Genomic DNA, 16,047 nt, shown 5'->3' with positions numbered 1-16,047 from the left:
GTATCGGCACCCGGGGTCAGCCAGACAGCACGCCAATCAACCCATGCTGTTGCCACCACCAGAATGCCGTCATTGCAAAGCTCAGCTTTGTGGCATTTTTTTGTGTGTCTGCCTCTGACAACAGCGATGCCATTTGCAACCTGTGCCAAAAGAAACTGAGTCGTGGGAAATCCAACACCCACCTAGGTACAACTGCTTTGCGAAGGCACATGATCTCACATCACAAACGCCTATGGGATCAACACATGATTAGTAGAAGCAGCACACAAGCTCAAAGCCACCATCCTCCTCCTGGTCCAGTATCTTCAGCCACGTCAACCACTGCTGTCCTCCTTGCCCCCTCTCAACCACCCACCACTCCGCCTCTCACCTTGAGCAGTTTCATCGTATCTGCCCACAGTCATGTGTCTGTCAAGGAAATGTTTAAGCGTAAGAAGCCAATGTAACCCCCTTGCCCGGCGTCTGACAGCTGGCTTGACGGAACTCTTAGCCCACTTGACGGAACTCTTAGCCCGCCAGCTTTAACCATACCAGCTGGTGGAGTCTGAGGCCTTCAAAAAAAAAATTGCTATTGGGACACCACACTGGAAGGTACCTGGACGAAATTTTGTTTCTAATAAGGCAATCCCAAACCTCTACTCAGTGGTTGAAAAGGAAGTCATGGCATCTCTGGCATACAGTGTTGGGGCAAGGGTCCATCTGACCACTGATACCTGGTCTGCAAAGCACGGTCAGGGCAGGTATATAACCTACACTACATTTGGTCAACCTGCTGACGGCTGTCAAGCAAGAAATGTGTGGCTCTACAGCGGAGTTGGTGACACCGCCGCGACTTGCAGGCAGGCCTACTGCCACCTCCTCTACTCCTCCAACTCCATCCTATTCCAAAACCTCCTTGGCTGAGTCCTCTTCTGCTGCGGCGTCTGGCTGCACATCAACTTAATCCCCCAAGCTCCCCAGGGTCTATTCCACATCCCGAATATGACAGTGTCACGCTGTCTTGGGGTTGACTTGCCTGAAAGCAGAGAGCCACACCTGACCAGCACTCCTGTCCGCCCTGAACGCACAGGTGGATCAGTGGCTGACCCTGCACCAACTGGAGATCGGGAAAGTGGCCTGTGGCAATGGAAGCAATTTGTTGGCGGCATTGAATTTGGGCAAGTTGTCACATGTGCCGTGCATGGCACATGTGTTGAATCTCATCGTACAACGCTTTGTGTTTAAGTACCCAGGCTTACAGGACGTCCTCAAGCAGGCCAAGAAGGTGTGTGGCCATTTTAGGCGTTCCTACACGGCCATGGTGCACTTTTCAGAAATTCAGCGCCGAAACAACATGCCAGCATTGAGGCGCTTGATTTGCGACAGCCTGACACGTTGGAATTCAACACTACTAAAGTTCGACCACCTGCTCAAACAAGAAAAAGCCGTCAATGAGTATTTGTATGACCGGGGTGCTAGGACAGCCTCTGCGGAGCTGGGAATTTATCTGCCACGTAACTGGACGTTCATGCGCAATACCTGTAGGCTCATGTGTCCTTTTAAGGAGGTGACAAACCTAGTCAGTCGCACCGAAGGCACCATCAGCGACCTCATCCCATTTGTTTTCTTCCTGGAGCTTTGCCCTGTGAAGAGTGCTGGAACAGGCTATAGATGAGTGTGAAGAGGAAGAGGAACAGTTGTGGTCACCATCACCACCAGAAACAGCCTTGTCATCATCACTTACCGGACCTGCGGCAACGCTGCAAGAGGAGTATGAGGAAGAGGAGTCAGAGGAGGAATGTGGCTTTGAGGAGGAGGAAGACCAACCACAGCAGGCATCCCAGGGTGCTCGTTGTTGTCACCTATCTGGGACCCGTGATCTTGTACGTGGCTGGGAGGAAGAACAGACCGTCAATGACATCAGTGAGGAGGAGGAACGGGAAATGAGTAGCTTGGCATCCAACCTTGTGCAAATGGGGTCTTTCATGCTGTCATGTCTGTTGAGGGACCCTCGTATAAAAAGGATGAAGGAGAATGATCTGTACTGGGTGGCCACGCTACTAGACCCCCGGTATAAGCAGAAAGTGGCGGAAATGTTACATAATTACCGGAAGTCAGAAAGGATGCAGCAATTTAAAACCAAACTAGAAAATATGCTTTACACAGCTTATAAGGGGGATGTCACAGCACAATGGGAATCTAACTGGGGAAAAGGTGAAAGTAATCCTCCTCCTACCACGACCACGGCGGCAAGGACAGGACGCTTTACAGATGTGTTGTTGATGGAGGAAATGCAGAGCTTTTTCAGTCCTAAACAGCCCTTCGGGATCCAGCCTTAGAGAACGACTCGACCAACAGGTGGCAGACTACCTCACCTTAACTGCAGATATCGACACTCTGAGGAGCGATGAACCCCTTGACTACTGGGTGTGCAGGCTTGATCTGTGGCCTGAACTATCCCAGTTTGTGATAGAACTTCTGGCCTGCCCTGCTTCAAATGTCCTGTCAGAAAGGACCTTCAGTGCAGCAGGAGGCATTGTCACTTACAAAAGAAGTCACCTCGGTCAAAAAGTGTTGATTACCTCATCTTCATGAATGAGGCATGGATCCCGAAGGGACTGACAGTGGGGGATACGTTTGACTAACAAAAGGCCTGATGACATGCCTTGGCCTTAAAATGGTCCCCATGCTGCTGTATTTAATGTCTGCATACCGGATGACTTTCGTGAATTCTCCGCCACCAACTAGGGTTCAAGCCGCAATGTTTTAGTCACCTTTCTGCCTTGAAAACATCAATTTTTCCGTCCGCTGCTACAGCAGTGGCTGCAAAAATACCATATTTTTCAGGCATGTGTACATGCCTAATTTTTCTGGCCTTTGGTGCTGCACTGTGGCTGCAAAAACAAAACAAAAAAAAAAGGCACATACATGTGTCAATTCCCCTTTGTGATCGGTACCTTGTTGTGGTGAAGGGGCTTGCGTATCACAATGAAGCGATCATCACCTCTATGAGTGTGTTGGCAATATTGCCGCACCCCAGATGATAAGGCCGTTGCTTCATTATGATCAGACCAAAAGCGATCGGGACGGCTGGATGTTTTTCATAGAAAAAACAAAAAAAAATGTATTTATTTTTTTAAGTTGTATGGGTGGTTTTTTAATACATAAAATAAAATCAAAAATCATAATAAAGTCTTTAAATAGTTTATTAGAAATAATGCAGACAATTAAAAAAATCCCCATCAATTCCAATACAAAGCAAGTACAAAGCTCAGAACTAAATTATTCCAGGATGTCGTAATGGTTCGTTAATTCTACAATGGTTAATCAATTCGACACATGTCCCCGGATAGGGGACGTAACAGGGATTAAACTGATAGGAATAGGACTAGTCAAGACACCACTCATATAGGGTGTCACAGCACATTGCTCCGTGCACGCGCAGTGCCCCAACTTGGGAGTGAGAGGACCGACCAAGCTGCTTTTTCCATCTCCCGGTTCCTAAAATCAATTCAGTTTGGTGTATCAGAGTTTGGTCTGTCACTGTGAAGGCAGTCGAAGATACCCGGCCTAATTGTTTTTTCACAAAAGGCAATCCCACCCTGATATGGGATGTAACTGGGATTAAACTGATGAGAATAGTACTACAGAAAATCCTACTCATATCGGGTGTGACAGTAAATTGCACGGCGCAGACGCAGTGACCGCGGCGTGGATTCAAACAAAGGGGAGGGAGCCACCGTTTTTTTAACCATCTCCCCGTTCGAAAAATCCATTTAATAAATGGACCCCAGATTGGGGACGTAACAGGGATTAAACTGATGAGAAGAGAGAACTATAGAAAATACCACTCATATCGGGTGGGACAGTAAATTGCACGGCGCAGACACAGTAACCGTGGATTCAAACAAAGGGGAGGGAGCCAGCGTTTTTTTAACCTTCTCCCCGTTCGAAAAATCAATTCAATTCACCTTTCGGGGACCCTTGGTGTTGTACGTGGCTGGGTGGAGGAAGAAACCTTCAATGACATCAACGGGACATGGCTAGCTTGGTATCCAACCTTGTGCAAATGGGAAGTTTGCGGTTGGGCAAATAGACTGTTTGCGGTTGTTTGCGGTGCGTTAAAAGGGGAGTTTGGTCTGTCAATGTCTGTGAAGCGGGCGTAACCCTTACACTACCTGATCGATACAACATCATACCTGATCGTATACACACACTGGTGATTTATGCCCTTTATGGATTAAAATCCAACTCTGCGTCAACTACGTAATTTTCCATGGGAGTTTTGCCATGGATCCCCCTCCGGCATGCCACAGTCCAGGTGTTAGTCCCCTTGAAACAACTTTTCCATCACTATTGTGGCCAGAAAGAGTCTCTGTGGGTTTTAAAATTCGCCTGCCTGTAGAAGTCAATGGCGGTTCGCCCAGTTCGCACGTTTGCAAACATTTGTAGAAATTTGTGTTAAAATAGTCCAGGATGGGGTGGAACAATACAGTTTTCTCTTCTAAGTTATATCCTTGAATGGATTTGCCCATGCCTGAAGTCATGTGATGTGTAGTTGGTTAGAGGGGTGTGGAATGTATTTAGCATTTTATATTGATGTCTAGGATTAGACATTCCCATCTTGATATCATGAGGTTTTCTCGAACAGTAGTAATATATATAACTTATGTTCCTACTTTGATATCCTAACCTAATAATAGCTTGGTTATAATGTGACACGTTATTTCCACTCACATGTATTGTTAAGCTTGTAATGCTTTATATCAATGTTGGATATATATTCATTTGCATGTATCATTGTGTTTATTTACTTATATATGTTTATAACCTTGTAACCAATAAATCTGCATATTTTTAGCAGGAAGGCCGAAGTTACGCTGTAGCGCAGACAGGCGAGCAGCAGCAGGATGTGAACGCCGGAAGCGCGAACAGATGGCCCGCACTTTATGCAGCAGCTCTGACATGTCGGGGTAGTTGTGAATGAACTTCTGCACCACCAAATTCAGCACATGCGCCAGGCAAGGGATGTGCGTCAAACCGGCTATTCCCAGAGCTGCAACGAGATTTCGCCCATTATCACGCACCACCAGGCCGGGCTTGAGGCTCACCGGCAGCAACCACTCGTCGGTCTGTTGTTCTATACCCCGCCACAACTCCTGTGCGGTGTGGGACATGTGCCCCAAACATATGAGTTTTAGAATGGCCTGCTGACGTTTACCCCGGGCTGTGCTGAAGTTGGTGGTGAAGGTGTGTGGATGACTGGATGAGCAGGTGGAAGAAGAGGAGGAGGAAGCCGAGTAGGAGGAGGAGGCTACAGGAGGCAAAGAATGTTGCCCTGCGATCCTTGGCGGCAGAAGGACGTGCGCCAAACAGCTCTCCGCCTGGGGCCCGCCACTACATTTACCCAGTGTGCAGTTAGGGAGATATAGCGTCCCTGGCCGTGCTTACTGGTCCACGTATCTGTGGTTAGGTGAACCTTGCCACAGATGGCGTTGCGCAGTGCACACTTGATTTTATCGGATACTTGGTTGTGCAGGGAAGGCACGGCTCTCTTGGAGAAGTAGTGCCGGCTGGGAACAACATACTGTGGGACAGCAAGCGACATGAGCTGTTTGAAGCTGTCTGTGTCCACCAGCCTAAATGACAGCATTTCATAGGCCAGTAGTTTAGAAATGCTGGCGTTCAGGGCCAGGGATCGAGGGTGGCTAGGTGGGAATTTACGCTTTCTCTCAAATGTTTGTGAGATGGAGAGCTGAACGCTGCCGTGTGACATGGTTGAGATGCTTGGTGACGGAGGTGGTGGTGGTGTTGGTGGTACATCCCCTGTTTGCTGGGCGGCAGGTGCCAACGTTCCTCCAGAGGTGGAGGAAGAGGTCGAGGCGGTAGCAGCAGAAGAGTCAGAGGCGACAGCAGCAGAAGAGGCTGAGGCGGCAGCAGCAGAAGAGGTAGCAGGGGGAGCCTGAGTGACTTCCTTGTTTTTATGGTGTTTACTCCACTGCAGTTCATGCTTTGCATGCAGGTGCCTGGTCATGCAGGTTGTGCTAAGGTTCAGAACGTTAATGCCTCGCTTCAGGCTCTGATGGCACAGCATGCAAACTACTCGGGTCTTGTCGTCAGCACATTGTTTGAAGAAGTGCCATGCCAGGGAACTCCTTGAAGCTGCCTTTGGGGTGCTCGGTCCCAGATGGCGGCGGTCAGTAGCAGGCGGAGTCTCTTGGCGGCGGGTGTTCTGCTTTTGCCCACTGCTCCCTCTTTTGCTACGCTGTTGGCTCGGTCTCACCACTGCCTCTTCCTCCGAACTGTGAAAGTCAGTGGAACGACCTTCATTCCATGTGGGGTCTAGGACCTCATCGTCCCCTGCATCGTCTTCCACCCAGTCTTGATCCCTGACCTCCTGTTCAGTCTGCACACTGCAGAAAGACGCAGCAGTTGGCACCTGTGTTTCGTCATCATCAGAGACATGCTGAGGTGGTATTCCCATGTCCTCATCATGAGGAAACATAAGTGGTTGTGCGTCAGTGCATTCTATGTCTTCCACCGCTGGGGAAGGGCTAGGTGGATGCCCTTGGGAAACCCTGCCAGCGGAGTCTTCAAACAGCATAAGAGACTGCTGCATAACTTGGGGCTCAGACAGTTTCCCTGGTATGCATGGGGGTGATGTGACAGACTGATGGGGTTGGTTTTCAGGCGCCATCTGTGCGCTTTCTGCAGAAGACTGGGTGGGAGATAATGAGAACGTGCTGGATCCACTGTCGGACACCCAATTGACTAATGCCTGCACCTGCTCAGGCCTTACCATCCTTAAAACGGCATTGGGCCCCACCAAATATCTCTGTAAATTATGGCGGCTACTGGGACCTGAGGTAGTTGGTACGCTAGGACGTGTGGCTGTGGCAGAACGGCCACGTCCTCTCCCAGCACCAGAGGGTCCACTAACACCACCACGACCATGTCCGCGTCCTTTACTAGATGTTTTCTTCATTGTTATCGTTCACCACAACAACAAAAATATTATTTGGCCCAATGTATTGAGTTCAAATTCAGGCCTTTTTTTACAGACACCTAACACTATCTGGCATCTATTTAGGTACCGTATTACACTAATACAGGCACAGCAGTAACCACAGATTTAGCTGACTATAAATTTGAGGCCTATTATTTAGGCGCTGGGTGACAGGTATAGGTTTACAGACAGAATTAGACTTGGAAATGCACAGTAGCGTGTGTGTGAAGTTATTCAGAATGACCCTATGTGCACCTTGAATCTTATATACCCTTTTAGGGATAGATTTAAAGTAGGTCTGATACAGCAGAAACCACTGATTTAGAGAATTGCTAAATTGTGGATTGTATTTTAACTCAGAACAAAAACTGTGCTTTGACGGACACTAAATAACTTGACCAGCCACACCAGTAACCACAGATTTAGCTGACTACAAATTTGAGGCCTAGTATTTAGGCGCTGGGTGACAGGTATACGTTTACTGACAGAATTAGACTTGGATATGGCCAAAAAATAACCACACTATTGAGGGTTAAATGCACTTGGTGTGACAGCTTGACCAACCACACTAATGAGGGTTAAATGCACTTGGTGACAGGCGCAGCTTGCCCCTGATGTAGTATATGGCCAAAAAATAACCAGACTATTGATGGTTAAATGCACTTGGTGTGACAGCTTGACCCTGATGTAGGATTTAGCCAAAAAACAACCACACCATTGAGGGTTAAATGCAGTTGTTGGCAGCTTGTGCCGGCGCACCACAAGACACGAAATGGCCGCCGATCACCCCAGAAAAAAGTGACTGAAAAACGCTCTGGGCAGCCTAAAAACAGTGAGCAATTGAATAGCAGCAGTTCAATCATCCACAGCTGCAGATCGATCACTGAATTAGGTCTTTTGGAGGAGTTAATCACTGCCTAATCTCACCCTAACGTCGCAGCTGCAACCTCTCCCTACACTGATCAGAGCAGAGTGACGGGCGGCGCTACATGACTCCAGCTTAAATAGAGGCTGGGTCACATGCTGCACTGGCCAATCACAGCCATGCCAATAGTAGGCATGGCTGTGACGGCCTCTTGGGGCAAGTAGCATGACGCTTGTTGATTGGCTGCTTTGCAGCCTTTCAAAAAGCGCCAAGAAAGCGACAAACACCGAACCCGAACCCGGACTTTTACGAAAATGTCCGGGTTCGGGTCCGTGTCACGGACACCCCAAAATTCGGTACGAACCCGAACTATGCAGTTCGGGTTCGCTCATCCCTAACCTTAACATGTATAGCTTGGAAGAAAGACGAGACAGAGGGGATATAATAGAAACTGCTAAATACATAAAGGGAATCAACAAAGCAAAAGAGGAGAGAATATTTAAAAGAAGAAAAACTGCTACAAGAGGACATCGTTTTAAATTAGAGGGGCAAAGGTTTAAAACTAATATCAGGAAGTATTACTTTACTGAGAGAGTAGTGGATGCATGAAATAGCCTTTTATGCCTCATTTGACGAGGCAGTGGCATGGGTTCGATAGTTAGGAACATGGTCGTGGTTAGCTAAGACAGACATTGAAGTGGCTTTTCGGCTGTTGCCGGTACACCCGGATAGTTTGCATCTTTTGGGGAGTTTTTTTTTTTTTTTGTCGACTGTTGTTTGTCGATGGGTTGTTCCCTATCGTATGCACATTTTTTTTAGAAGTTTAGCTCCTATTTGGAATGGGAGGTGGCGGACGCGGCGGGGTGTAAGTTTATCAACCACTACTTTACTTTACTTCTTATGTATTGGCCCCCCCCAGATTCAACGGTTTGTTTGGTGTTGTTGCACACGTTGTGCACGCTGTTTACTAGTTTTGGGGTACCGTTGGCACCAGAAAAGACTGTAGGTCCAGCTACAGAGTTGGTTTTTCTAGGGATTGAGATTGATACCGTAAAGATAGAGTGTCTATTGCCCTAAGTGCGGGGCGTTTAAAAAATATCCAGTTGCGGGAGCTTCAATCTCTACTAGGCAAGTTCAATTTTGCATGCAGGATCATGTCTATGGGAAGGGTGTTTAGTTGGCGGTTGACAGGGGAGACGGCGGGGGTGTCTATGCCGCATCATTACGTGCGCTTGGGTAGCGAGTTGAGGGCAGATTTGCATGTTTGGAGTTCCTTTTTAGATAATTACAATGGGAAGTCATCATGTAACGGGGATGTAATGGATTCTTTTGATTTTGCTGGGTGTGTGGAGGAACACGCAGTGTTAAGGGGATTAAGACCATGTGTTTGTGGCGGGGGGAGGTCCTTGTGGTTGGAAAAAAGGTGTGGTAAGAAGGAGGGGAGGTTTAAAACTAATATCAGGAAGTATTACTAAACTGAGAGAGTAGTGGATGCATGGAGTAGCCTTCCTGCAGAAGTGGTAGCTGCAAATACAGTGGAGGAGTTTAAGCATGCATGGGATAGGCATAAGGCCATCCTTCATATAAGATAGGGCCAGGGGCTATCCATAGTACTTAGTATATTGGGCAGACTAGATGGGCCAAATGGTTCTTATCCGCCGACACATTCTATGTTTCTATGTTTTGAGGGACCATTGGGTGCACATTCAGGACCGGGAAAATATATGGGAAGGGGAGTATGTGGAAAAATTTTCCTTGCTTCCCTTGGAAAAATTTTATTTAGACATGATAGTAAGGAAGAGGATGAGGAAAAGTGGCGGTATCGCTTGATCCTGCGCACTTTTCCAAATTGATTGCAGGCTTTTGCAATCTTGGCGAGTGTGATAGGTTAAAAAACGCTGGAGTGTTGCTCGGTGCTATTTTGTTATCTGGATGCTATTGAGGAAGCGTATGGCGTGTACCGGGGTCAGGCGTGGCTTTGCTACGACAAGCAATTCCGGCAGCGAAAAGCGATTCGGCCTAATATTAGGTGGGACCATAAGCATATTGCCTTATGGTTAAAAGTCACGGCCCCGGTTAGGTCAGCTTAGTCCTTTCGGGGGAAAATCGAGGGGTGCAGGTCAATCCGGGTTTGCAAAAGCGTCTGCTAAAGGATTGTGCTTCTTGTTCAATGAAGGGAGCTGTAAATTTTGAGCAAAATGCAAATTTAAGCATAAGTGCTCCACGTGTGGGGGTGCTTATCGAGCCACACGTTGTTTTAAGGGAAATACACAAAAGGAGGGATTCTAATAAAAGAGGGGGAGACGCCGGTGCATCTGGAAAGGATAAAACCGTTTCTAAATAGGTATCCAGACAGAGCGGCGGAAGATTTGTTGAGGGAGGGTTTTTTGTCAGGGTTTAGGATTCTGTTTCGGCCGTCCAGCCCAGTTTTGGTGAAGAAAAATTTTAAATCTGCCTTACAGCATCCTGAGGTGTCTTCTGAAAAGTTAGGCAAAGAAGTTAGGTTAGGTAGGATGGCAGGCCCTTTGTGGAACCTCCTTTGAATTATTTACGTTTGTCCCCGCTGGGGTGGTTCCAAATAGGGAGGCAAATAAGTTTGGGCTTATTCACCACCTATCATTTCCAAAGGGTTCGTCGGTCAATGATGGCATTGATCTGGATATCTGTTCCGTGGTTTACGCCTCATTTGACGAGGCAGTGGCATGGGTTCGCAAGTTAGGAACAGGGTCGTTGTTAGCTAAGACAGACAATGAAGTGGCTTTTCGGCTGTTGCCGGTACACCCGGATAGTTTGCATCTTTTGGGGTGTTTTTTGTTTGTTTTTGTCATCCGTTGTTTGTCGATGGGTTGTTCCCTATCGTATGCACATTTTTTTTAGAAGTTTAGCTCCTATTTGGAATTGGAGGTGGCGGACGCGGCGGGGTGTAAGTTTATCAACCACTACTTGGATGACTTCTCATGTATTGGCCCCCCAGATTCAAGGGTTTGTTCAGTGTTGTTGCACACGTTGTGCACGCTGTTTACTAGTTTTGGGGTACCGTTGGCACCAGAAAAGACTGTAGGTCCAGCTACAGAGTTGGTTTTTCTAGGAATTGAGATTGATACCATAAAGATGGAGTGTCGATTGCCCTAAGTGTGGGGCGTTTAAAAAAAATCCAGTTGCGGAAGCTTCAATCCCTGCTAGGCAAGCTCAATTTTGCGTGCAGGATCATGTCTATGGGAAGGGTGTTTAGTTGGCGGTTGACAGGGGAGACGGCGGGGGTGTCTTTGCCGCATCATTACGTGCGCTTGGGTAGCGAGTTGAGGGCAGATTTGCATGTTTGGAGTACCTTTTTAGATAATTACAATGGGAGGTCATCATGTAACGGGGATGTAATGGATTCTTATGATTTTGAGCTCTTTTCGGATGCGGCCGGGAGTTGTGGTTTTGGGGTGTATTGTAAGGGGCAATGGTGTGCGGAAGCATGGCCGGATAGCTGAGTGACCAAGGGTTGGGTTAGGAATTTGGCCTTATTAGAGCTTTTCCCAATAGTGGTGGCAGTGATGCTTTGGGGTGAGGTTTTCCGTAATTTAAAATACAGTTTTCATTGTGATTATTTGGGGGTTGTTCAGGCGATCAATGGGTTATCGGCGTAGTCTCCTTTGGTGGTCAAGTTGTTACAGCATTTGGTGCCTGAATGCTTATTATTGAATGCATGGGTGATGGTGGTGCATATAAAGGGGGTCGAGAATTTGATTGCTGATGTCCTTTCAGCACAGTAGCAGGGCTCATCCATTTGACTTTGGCGCCTGGTACATGGGATACTTATATTAAGGCGTGGCATTGCTCGGAGGACTGGTGCGGTAGGCTGTAAGGGTGACCTGGAGTTCCCGTTATTGCTTTTCTTGGGTCATTGTCGGGATGAGGGATGGTCGGTGTCAAAAGTAAATAGGTATGTGGCAGACCTTGCCTTTGGTTTTAAGTTGTGCAAGATGTTTGACTTTACCAAGTCTATTCTGGTTAGTCATGTTTTAAAAGGGTGGCGGCGGTTGCAAGGCGAAAAGGATTGGTGGCGTCCGATCTGTTTTGTGTTGCTTTTCGATTTGAGAGACACGTTTGTTTCATTTAGCTTTTTCTTTGGCGTTTTTTGGGGCCAAGCGGTTGGGGGAGCTTGTTTCCACTACAGTCAGGCGAGTTGGGGGGTTGCTTAATTTGGTAGGAGATAGGGTGGAGTTGGATGTGGAGGTAAAAGGGTGCGAGGTAGTGCTCTACGAGATTCCTAGGTGTCTAATGTGCCCGGTTCAGTGTTTATGGGAATATGGGGTTTTAAGAAAAACAGAGCTTTTGCCGTTGTTGGTGCATGCGGATGGTTCCTTTTTATTCCGTTTTCAGTTTACGGCAATTTTCAGGAGGTGTTTGCATCGGTTGGGGGTTGGGAGTTATGGATATGCCAGCCACTCATTTCAGATAGGGGTGGCGACAGAGGCTGGGGACGACGTGATCAAAAATATTGGGTGCTGCGAGTCAATTAGGTTCAAGTCATATGTTCGGACGGACAAATTGTAGAGCGGTGCTGCAGTTTTGTTTCCTTATTGAAGGTGCATAATTGCTTTTTTGCTCCTTGTTTCCTTTTCCTTTCTTTGCAGGCGCAGAATCAGCTTTAGTGTGGATCCTGGGACACTCATTTGATTTTTGGGGAGCATTGCGAGCGTAGGTTAGACCGGACGGTCAACAGCTGGGTCTTGTTCGATTGGATGCAGTGGTAAGGTGTCTGGGGCGCAGGGATATGGTATGGGGCAGCATTTTGTCCGAGTTTCACTATTATGTAAAGCTAGATAGGGCTCCGGTTATTCTTGTGTTACACGTGGAAGGAAACAATTTGGGAGTGCGCCCTTTCAGGGAACTGGTAAGGGATATTAAGTTCGATATGCTTAGGTTGTGGGCTTTAAGTTGGTGACCGTATGGTCTGACATCGTCCCGCGTAGGGTATGGCGCGGGGCTCGGTCAGTTTAGGCAGTGAATAGGGCCTGTATAAAAGTCAATCGGGCAATTGGGCGTTTTATGGCGCGGAATGGGGCAGTGTCAGTTAGTAGTGTTGAGCACGAATATTTGAATAGCGAATATTAATTGCGAATATTGCAACTTCGCTAATTCGCTAATATTTATAATATCGTGCTATATATTCGCTATATTGAATATTCATAATTTTTTAACATCTGAAAACATGATTCCTCCCTGCTTCTTTCTTGTGGGTCAATAAGTCAGTGGCCCACAAGCAACTCAAGCAGGAAGGAATCATGCTTTCATATGGGAAAAAATTATGAATATTCTAAAAAACAAATATGTAGCAATATAGTGAATATATTTAGAATGTTTGCGTTTTTTTTTTTTCCAATCTGTACAGTTGTTTGCATATACCTCCCCGACAAGCGTCCCCGTCACCATGGGAACGCTTGTGGGTTAGAAAATACCATCAGATCTGAGTTTTCCCTGAGATCGTGAAAACTCAGATCCGATGGTATATTCTAACCCACAGGCGTTCCCATGGTGATGGGGAGGCTTGTAGGGAAGGAGTATGTCGAAGTGGAATAACAGTACAGATTGAAAAAAAAGACGAATATTCTAAATAACGAATATATTTGCTATATTGCTATAACTTCGTTTTTTAGAATATTCGTCATATTCTAAAATAAGAATATATTGCAATATAGCGAATATTCGCTAAATACACATATAGACTGCAATTTAGCTAATATAGTGCTATAGTATTATGTTTTTAATAGTGTAAATTTTTTCCAAATCTGAAGTTCAGAAGAGACTAAAAAAATTAGACTATAAAAAAATTATAGCACTATATTAGCCAAATTTCAGTCTATATGTGTATTTTACGAATATTGGCTATATTGCTATAACTTAGTTTTTTAGAATTTTTGTCATATTCTAAAAATCTAAGTTATAGCAATGTAGCGAATATTTGTAAAATACACATATAGATTGCAAATTAGCTAATATAGTGCTATAGTATTTTGTTTTTAACTAGTGTAAATTTTTTCCAAATCCGAAGTTCAGAAGAGACAAAAAAAAATTGACTATGAGAAAAAGATTATAGCACTATATTAGCTAAATTGCAGTCTGTATAGGTATTTTACAAATACTCGCTATATTGCTACAACTTTGTTTTTTAGAATATTTGTCATATTCTAAAACAAGAATATATAGCAATATAGCGAATAATCGTAAAATACACATATTAGCCAATAGCCAACCAATAGGAAAGTTGCCTTATACTTAAAAAAAAAGAAAAATATCGCAATATGTGAATAATTAAATCGCATATTACTTGTGATAAATAGAATAATAACGAATATCCGATTTTGATGAATATAAGATAAATATTCAATCGAATATTCGCGTAATATCGCAAAATCGAATATGGGACCTCCCGCTCATCACTATCAGTTAGACATTTGGATTTTGAAAAAGGCTTGGCGGTTTTTGGCAGGACGATGGAGTTCATCAAAATGCGTTTGACATTGACATGTGGTGTCTGGCCCTGCAAGAAAGGATTGAGACAGCGCTGGGTGTGTGGAGGGACGCGCAGTGTTAAGGGGATTAAGACCATGTGTTTGTGGCGGGGGGAGGTCCTTGTGGTTGGAAAAAAGGTGTGGTAAGAAGGAGGGGAGGGCTCCACGGTTGGGACTGGACTCCCATGGTTGGTGGTTGCTTATGGTGGTGTTAAGGGGCCATCAGTGGTGCCTCCGAGCTGGCGCTTATCGGCTGGGGGGCAAGATGGCCTACCCTGGACAGGGTTGTTATCATTGTTTGGGGCTTCAAGGACCTCCTCCTGTATGTATATGTTATATGTTATACATATGGTGAATGGGTTGTTGTTCATATGCGGTTACATATGGGTTAATGGGAATATTTATGTTATTTTGTTAAATGTATATGTTAAATAAAGCGGCTGCTGTGGCTGATATTAATCCAACCTGGTGTCTGTGTCCTGGTCTGGAATTCACGTGTCTGGAATTCACCAATACCACCGTCAAGTGTGCACATCTGAAAAATATCAGTGACATCCAGTGTACTTTTTCCTTAGTCCGTGTCTGCTGCGGACAGTGACATTAGCTGCGCCACTTAAAGTGTGCGCTGAAAAAACTTTATCTGTGACATACAGTGTACTTTTCCAATAGACGGCATCTGCTGCGAACAGTGGCATTACCAGGGCCACATCTGCTGTGTAATGTGTGCGTTTAACATTTTTTGTGTAATATACAGGGTACTTTTCCAATAGACGGCATCTGCTTCTGACAGTGACGTTACCAGGGCCACATCTGCTGTGTAACGTGTGCGCTTCTAAAAAATTTTGTGACATAAAATTCAATTTTTTAATAGATGGTGACAATGACCAGTCCCACATCTGCCGTGGAACGTGTGAGCTTCTAAAAATTTTCTGTGACATAAAATATAATTTTTCAATAGATGGTGTCCTCTTCTGACAGTCTGGAGTGGGTAATTTGTGCACCCTCCCCTTGCCTTCCTTGGATGTTGTAGCCGTAACCGTTTCTCAGGCTCCCTCTCCGGAATCAAACCCTGATTTGCTGATAACCGTGATCACCATGTTAGGCGCATAAAAAACATTGAAAGTTGATAGGGCAGACATCCAAAGGGATCGTGGACGTCACAGGGATGTGCAATCAGGCACAGGTTATCTAGAGTCAACAAAGCGGCAGCAGGGCCTCGCCCATAATGTTTGCAATGGTCAGCTCACCTGTAGGCCCTCAACCATAATTTTTTCGATGGTCAGGTAAGCAGCAGGCACTCTCCCATAAGAGACTGGTCAACACAATCCTCATTGCCGGGGGTCATGTAACTAATTAGTCTTGTTGGTTATCGGAATTAACCAGACAAATCTCTCCACCAACTCAGAACGGCCATGCACCACCACCCACACAATCGAGAAAGAGCTATCAATCTGTCAATCCTTTCTGTGTCCGGGCCGGGTGAGGTTTGCCGTGTTAAGTCAAATTAAGCCGCAGGCTCCACTCCTGGTGGTGCTCTACAGTCAATTAGTTTAAGTTTTAGATTTGCAACCATACTCCCCCCGGAACCCAAAGACTTTGGTTTCCCGGAAGCTGCTCGGCGGGTCATGGGAATAACCCCGCCAGATCGCCTGTCGGATTGTCTTTGAACCTCCGACTTTAGTTGTTGATTAATG

Source organism: Bufo gargarizans, chromosome 1 (genome assembly GCF_014858855.1).
Source record: "Bufo gargarizans isolate SCDJY-AF-19 chromosome 1, ASM1485885v1, whole genome shotgun sequence".
NCBI lineage: Eukaryota > Metazoa > Chordata > Amphibia > Anura > Bufonidae > Bufo > Bufo gargarizans.
This window is presented reverse-complemented; position numbering follows the sequence as displayed.